We start from the raw sequence: 8466 nt of genomic DNA, 5'->3' as shown, positions 1-8466 counted from the left end.
AAAGTGCATAGAGGGTTTGGGCAAAATGTGACCCATCGCTGCACTAAGTAATTGGATTATTTTGGTATAAAAATTCGTAATTTCAAACTGGGAATAAGTGCAGAGACCAAGAGCTTGGCTCCAAAATATGGCTCAAGGGTCGAATTTGGGATGTTTGGGATATTTTGAAAACTGCAAAATGTGACCCATCGCCTCTCTCAGTAATTAGCATATTTTCGGTATAAAAAGTGATAATTTCAAACTGCGAATAAGTGCAGAGGAACGGATTTTGGCTCAATAATTGGCATATTTTTGGTAAAAAAAGTAGTAATTTCAAACTGCGAATACTTCAAAAGAGCCAGAATTTGGCTCCAAAATATGGCACAAGTGTCGAATTTGGGATGTTTGTGATATTTTTAAATTTTGTTTAAAATTTCGTAAAATAAAATAATATTTAAAATTTCATCCCCCCTAACTTAACCTAACCAAATCTAAGAAATAATTTGGTTATTCATTTAGTCTCGACGAAAAATGAAGGAAAAAGAACTCACTGTTTACGTGCCAATAATCCAACTGTGACCTCAACAACACCTTTTGAAACGAACATTTCTGTTTGAAATTCCCTTTTAATTTATGAATGAATTTATGAATCCCATAAATTTAGGTACTATATTGCAAAATAATCTAATACCGAAAACATTCCAGTTACTGAAAGCGGCGATGGATCACATTTTGTCCAAACCCTCCCTGCAGTTTTGAAAACATCCAAAACATCGCAAACACGACGCTTGAGCCAAATTTGCAGCCAAATTCTGGCTCTCTGCACGAATTCGCAGTTTGTAATTACGAATTTTATACCGAAAATATGCAAATTTCTGAGAGCAGCGATGGGACACATTTTGCCCCCCCCTCCCCCTACAGTTTTCATAGTATCCCAAACATCCCAAATTCGACGCTTGAGCCATATTTTGGAGCCAAATTCTGGCTCTCTGCGCGTATTCGCAGTTTGAAATTACGACTTTTTATACCGAAAATATGGTAACTACTGTGACCGGGGAGGGGTCACATTTTGCCCAGACCGCCGCCCCCCCCCCCCCCTGCAGATTTCTAAATATCCCAAACATCCCAAATTCGACACTTGAGCCAAAATTTGGAGCCAAATTCTGGCTCTGCAGGTATTCGCAGTTTTAAATTACTAATTTTATACCGAAAATATGCCAATTACTGATATCGGCTATGGGTCACAGTTTCCGCAATCCCACCCTGCAGTTTTGAAAATATCCCAAATATCCCAAATTCGATGCTTGAGCCACATTTTGGAGCCAAATTCTGGCAATATGCACGTATTCGTAGTTTGAAATTACGACTTTTTATACCGAAAATATGGCAATTACTGAGAGCAGCGATGGGTCACATTTTGCCCAAACCCCCTTCCAGATTTCAAAATATATCAAACATTTCAAACTCCACCCTTGAGCCATATTTTGGAGCGAAATTCTGGCTCTCTGCACGAATTCGCTGCTTGAAATTACGACTTTTTATACCGAAAATATGCCAAATTCTGAGAACGGCGATGGGTCACATTTTGCCCAAACCCTCCCTGCAGGTTTCAAAATATCCCAAACATCCCAAATTCGACACTTGAGCCATATTTTGAAACCAAATTCTGGGTCTCTGCACTTATTCGCAGTTTGAAATTCTGACTATTTATACCGAAAATATGCCAATTACTGAAAACAGCGAAGGATCACATTTTGCCGAAACCCTCCCTGCAGTTTTCAAAATATCCCAAATATCCCAAGTTCGACGCTTGAGTCATATTTTGGAGCCAAATTCTGGCTCTCTACACGTATTCACCGTTTGAAATTACGACTTTTTATACCGAAAATATGCAAATTTTTGAGATCAGCGATGGGTCACATTTTGCCCTCCACCCCCTGCAGTTTTCATAGAATCCCAACCATCCCAAATTTGACGCTTGAGCCATATTTTGGAGCCAAATTCTGGCTCTCTGTAAATATTCGCAGTTTGAAATTTCGCCAATTACTGAGAGTAGCGATGGGTCAATTTTTGCCCAAACCCTCCCCGGCAGTTTTCAAAATATCCCAAATACCCCAAATTCGAGCCTTGAGCCTTATTTTGGAGCCAAATTCTGGCTCTCTGCACGTATTCGCAGATTGAAATTACGACTTTTTATTCAGAAAATATGCCAATTACTGAGAGCGGCGATGGATCACATTTTACCCAAACCCCCCTGCAGTAATCAAAATATCCCAAACATCCAAAATTCGACGCTTGAGCCATTTTTAGGAACCAAATTCTGGCTCTCTGCACGTTATCGCAGTTTGAAATTACGACTTTTTATACCGAAAATATGCCAATTACTGAGAGCAGCGATGGGTCACATTTTGCCAAAACCCCCCTGCAGTTTTCAAAACATCCCAAACATCGCAAACACGACGCTTGAGCCAAAATTTGGACCCAAATTCGGGCTCTCTGCACGTATTCGCAGTTTAAAATTACTAAATTGATATCGAGAATATGCCAATTACTGAGAGCAGTGATGGGTCACAGTTTCCGCAAACCCACCCTGCAGTTTTGAAAATATCCCAAACATCCCATATTCCAAGCTTGAGTCACATTTTCGAGTCACATTCTCGCTCTCTGCACGTATTCGCAGTTTGAAATTACGACTTTTTATTCCGAAAATATGGCAACTACTATGAGCGGCGATGGGTCACATTTGGCCCAGACCCCCCTGCAGATTTCAAAATATCCCAAACATCCCAAGTTCGACCCTTGAGCCATATTTTGGAGGCAAATTCTGGCTCTCTGCACGAATTCGCAGTTTGTAATCACGAATTTTATTCCGAAAATATGCAAATTTCTGAGAGTCAGAAGTCAGTCAGATGGGTCAGATTTTGCCCCCCTCCACTTCAGTTTTTCGTAGTATCCCAAATATCCCAAATTGGGCGCTTGAGCCATATTTTGGAGCCAAATTCTGGCTCTCTGCACGAATTCGCAGTTGGAAATTACGACTTTTTATACCGAAAATATGGCAAGTACTGTGAGCGGGGATGGGTCACATTTTGCCCAAACCCCCCCTGCAGATTTCAAAATATCCCAAACATCCCAAATTCGACCCTTGAACCATATTTTTGAGCCAAATTCTGGTTCTCTGCACGAATTCGCAGTTTGAAATTACGAACTTTTATACAGAAAATATGCCAATTACTGAAAGCAGAGTAGAATCACATTTTGCCCAAACCCTTCCTGTAGTTTTTAAAATATTCGAAACATTCAAAATTCGAAGCTTGACCCATATTTTGGAGCCAAATTCTGGCTCTCTGCACGAATTCGCTGTTTGAAATTACGAGTTTTTATACCGAAAATATGCCAATTACTGAGAACAGCGATGAGTCACATTTTGCTTATACCCGCCCGGCAGTTTTCAAAATATCCCAAACACTCCAAATTCGACGCTTGAGCTATATTTTGGAGCCAAATTCTGGTTCTGTGCTCGTATTCGCAGTTTGAAATTACGTACTTTATACCGAAAAAATGCCACTTACTGAGAGCAGCGATGGATTACATTTTGCCTAAACCCACCCTGCAGTTTTTTAAATATCCCAAACATCCCAAATTCAGCGCTTGAGTCATATTTTGGAGCCAAATTCTGGCTCTCTGCTCGTATTCGCAGTATGAAATTACTTTTTATGTCGAAAATATGCCAGTTACTGAAAGCGGCGATGGAACACATTTTGCCCAAACCCTCCCTGCAGTTTTCAAAACATCGCAAACATTCCAAATTCTAAGCTTAAGCCAAAATTTGGAGCCAAATTCTGGCTCTCTGCACGTATTCGCAGTTTGAAATTACTAATTTTATACCGAAAATATGCCAATTACTGAGATCGGTTATGGGTCACAGTTTCCGCAATCCCAACCTGCAGTTTGAAAATATCCCAAATATCCCAAATTCGAAGCTTGAGCCACATTTTGGAGCCAAATTCTGGCTCTCTGCACGTATTCGCAGTTTGAAATTACGACTTTTTATACCGAAAATATGGCAATTACTGAGAGCAGCGATGGGTCACTTTTTGACCAAACCACCTTGCTGATTTCAAAATATATGAAACTTTCCAAATTCCACACTTGAGCCATATTTTGGAGCGAAATTCTGGCTCTCTGCACGAATTCGCTACTTGAAATTACGACTTTTTATACCGAAAATATGCCAAATTCTGAGAACGGCGATTGGTCACATTTTGCCCAAACCTCCCCTTCAGTTTTCAAAATATCCCAAACATCCTAAGTTCTGCAGTTTTGAAAATATCCGAAACACACCAAATTCGACGCTTGAGCTATATTTTGGAACCAAATTCTGGCTCTCAGCACGAATTTGCAGTTTGAAATTACGACTTTTTATACCGAACATATGCCAAATACTGATGCGGCGATGGGTCTTATTTTGCCCAAACCCTCCCTGCAGGTTTCAAAATATCCCAAACATCCCAAGTTCGACGCTTGAGCTATATTTTGGAGCCGAATTCTGGCCCTTTACACGTATTCGCTCTTTGAAATTACGACTTTTTATGCTGAAAATATGCAAATTTTTGAGAGCAGCAATGGGTCACATTTTGCCCCCCCCCCCCATGCAGTTTTCATAGTATCCCAACCATCCCAATTTCGATGCTTGAGCCATATTTTGGAGCCAATTTCTGGCTCTCTGCACGTATTCGTAGTCTGAAATTACGAATTTTATATCGAAAATATGCAAGTTATTGAGAGCAGCGATGGGTCACATTTTGCCAAACCCATCCTGCAGTTTTGAAAATATCCCAAACATCCCAAATTCGACGCTTGATCCATATTTTGGACCCAAATTCTGTTTTATGTACATATTCGCAGTTTGAAATTACGACTTTTTATACAGAAAACCTTTCAATTACTGAGAGTAGCGATGTGTCAATTTTTGCCTAAGCCCTCCTCGGCAGTTTTCAAAATATCCTAAACACCCCAAATTCGAACCTTGAGCCATATTTTGGAGCCAAATTCTGGCTCTCTGCACGTATTTGCAGATTGAAATTACGACCTTTTATACAGAAAATATGCCAATTACTGAGAGCGGCGATGGATCACATTTTACCCAAACCCCTCTGAAGTTTTCAAAATATCCCAAACATCTCAAATTCGACCCTTGAGCCATATTTTGGAGTCAAATTCTGTGTCTCTGCACGTATTCACTGTATGAAATTCCGACTTTTTATACCGAAAATAGGCCAATATCTGAGAGTGGCGATGGGTTACATTTTGCTAAAAACCCCCCCCCTGCAGTTTTCAAAATATCCCAAACATCCCAAATTCGACCCTTGAGCAATATTTTAGAACCGAATTCTCGCTCTCAGCACGTATTCGCAGTTTGAAATTACGACTTTTTATTCCGAAAATAAGCCAATTGATGACAGCGGCGAGAAGTCACATTTTGGCCAAAACCCCCCTGCAGTATTCAAAATATCCCAAACATCCCAAAATCGACGCTTGAGCCATTTTTAGGAACCAAATTCTGGCTCTCTGCACGTATTCGCAGTTTGAAATTACGAATTTTTATACCGAAAATATGCCAATTACTGAGAGCAGCGATGGGTCACATTTTGCCCAAACCCCCCTGCACTTTTCAAAACATCCCAAACATCGCAAACACGACGCTTGAGCCAAAATTTGGAGCCAAATTCTGGCTCTCCGCACGTATTCGAAGTTTAAAATTACTAAATTTATATCGAAAATATGCCAAATACTGAGAGCAGTGATGGGTCACAGTTTCCGCAAACCCACCATGCAGTTTTGAAAATATCATAAACATCCCAGATTCCACGCTTGAGTCACATTTTGGAGTCAAATTCTCGCTCTCTGCACGTATTCGCAGTTTGAAATTACGACTTTTTATACCGAAAATATGGCAACTACTATGAGCGGCGATGGGTCACATTTTGCCCAGACCCCCCTGCAGATTTCAAAATATCCCAAACATCCCAAGTTCGACCCTTGAGCCATATTTTGGAGGCAAATTCTGGCTCTCTGCACGAATTCGCAGTTTGTAATTACGAATTTTATACCGAAAATATGCAAATTTCTGAGAGCATTGATGGGTCACATTTTGCCCCCCCCCCTGCAGATTTCAATATATCCCAAACATCCAAAATTCGACCCTTGAACCAAATTTTTGAGCCAAATTCTGGTTCTCTGCACGAATTCGCAGTTTGAAGTTACGAACTTTTATGCAGAAAATATGCCAATTACTGAAAGCAGAGTTGGATCACATTTTGCCCAAACCCTCTCTGCAGTTTTTAAAATATCCCAAACATCCCAAATTCAGCGCTTGAGCCGTATTTTGGAGCCATATTCTGGCTCTCGGCACGTATTCGCAATATGAAATTACGAATTTTTATGCCGAAAATATGCCAGTTACTGAAAGCGGCGATGGAACACATTTTGCCCAAACTCTCCCGCAGTTTTCAAAACATCGCAAACATCCCAAATTCGACGCTTGAGCCAAAATTTGGAGCCAAATTCTGGCTCTCTGCACGTATTCGCAGTTTGAAATTACTAATTTTATACCGAAAATATGCCAATTACTGAGATCGGCTATGGGTCACAGTTTCCGCAATCCCAAACTGCAGTTTTGAAAATATCCCAAATATCCCAAATTCGACGCTTGAGCCACATTTTGGAGGCAAATTCTAGCTCTCTACACGTATTCGCTCTTTGAAATTACGACTTTATATACTGAAAATATGCAAATTTTTGAGAGCAGCGATGGGTCACATTTTACCCCCCCCCCCCCTGCAGTTTGCATAGTATCCCAACCATACCAATTTCGACGCTTGAGCCATATTTTGGAGCCAAATTCTGGTTCTGCACGTATTCGCAGTTTGAAATTACGAATTTTATACCAAAAATATGCTAATTATTGAGAGCAGCGATGAGTCACATTTTGCCAAACCCATCCTGCAGTTTTGAAAATATCCCAAACATCCCAAATTCGACGCTTGATCCATATTTTGGACACGAATTCTGGCTCTCTGTACGTATTCGCAGTTTGAAATTACGACTTTTAATACCGAAAACATGTCAATTACTTGGAGTAGAGATGGGTAAATTTTTGCCCAAACCCTCCTCGGCAGTTTTCAAAATATCCCAAACACCCCAAATTCGAGCCTTAAGCCATATTTTAGAGCCAAATTCTGGCTCTCGGCACGTATTTGCAGATTTAAATTACGACTTTTTATACCGAAAATATGCCAATTACTGAGAGCGGCGATGGATCACATTTTACCCAAACCCCTCTGGAGTTTCCAAAATATCCCAAACATCACAAATTCGACCCTTAAGCTATATTTTGGAGCCAAATTCTGTGTCTCGGCACATATTCACTGTATGAAATTTCGAATTTTTATACCGAAAATATGCCAATAACTGAGAGTTGCGATGGGTTACATTTTGCCCAAACCCCCCTTGCAGTTTTCAAAATAACCCACACATCCCAAATTCGACCATTGAGCCATATTTTGGAACTAAATTCTTGTCACATTTTGCCCAAACCCCCCAGCAGTTTTCAAAACATCCCAAACATCGCAAACACGACGCTTGAGCCAAAATTTGGACCCAAATTCTGGCTCTCTGCACGTATTCGCAGTTAAAAAATTACTAAATTGATATCGAGAATATGCCAATTACTGAGAGCAGTGATGGGTCACAGTTTCCGCAAACCCACCCTGCAGTTTTGAAAATATCCCAAACATCCCAAATTCCACGCTTGAGCCACATTTTGGAGTCAAATTCTCTCTCTCTGCACGTATTCGCAGTTTGAAATTACGACTTTTTATACCGAAAATATTGCAACTACTCGGAGCGGCGATGGGTCACATTTTGCACAGACAACACTGCAGATTTCAAAATATCCCAAACATCCCAAGTTCGACCCTTGAGCCATATTTTGGAGGAAAATTCTGGCTCTCTGCACGAATTCGCAGTTTGTCATTACGAATTTCATACCGAAAATATGCAAATTTCTGAGAGCAGCGATGGGTCACATTTCCCCCCCCCCCCTGCAGTTTTTAATAGTATCAAAAACATCCCAAATTCGACGCTTGAGCCATATTTTGGAGCCAAATTCTGGCTCTCTGCACGAATTCGCAGTTTGTCATTACGAATTTCAAACCGAAATTATGCAAATTTCTGAGAGCAGCGATGGGTCACATTTTGCCCCCCCCCCCTGCAGTTTTTCATAGTATCCCAAACATTCCAAATTCGAAGCTTGAGCCATATTTTGGAGCCAAATTCTGGCTCTCTGCACGAATTCGCAATTTCAAATTACGACTTTTTATACCGAAAATATGGCAAGTACTGTGAGCAGGGATGGGTCACATTTTGCCCAGACCCCCCCCCCCTGCAGATTTCAAAATATCCCAAACATCCCAAATTTGATCC

This window comes from Procambarus clarkii, chromosome 68 (genome assembly GCF_040958095.1).
Source record: "Procambarus clarkii isolate CNS0578487 chromosome 68, FALCON_Pclarkii_2.0, whole genome shotgun sequence".
NCBI classification, from domain to species: Eukaryota; Metazoa; Arthropoda; class Malacostraca; order Decapoda; family Cambaridae; genus Procambarus; species Procambarus clarkii.
This window is presented reverse-complemented; position numbering follows the sequence as displayed.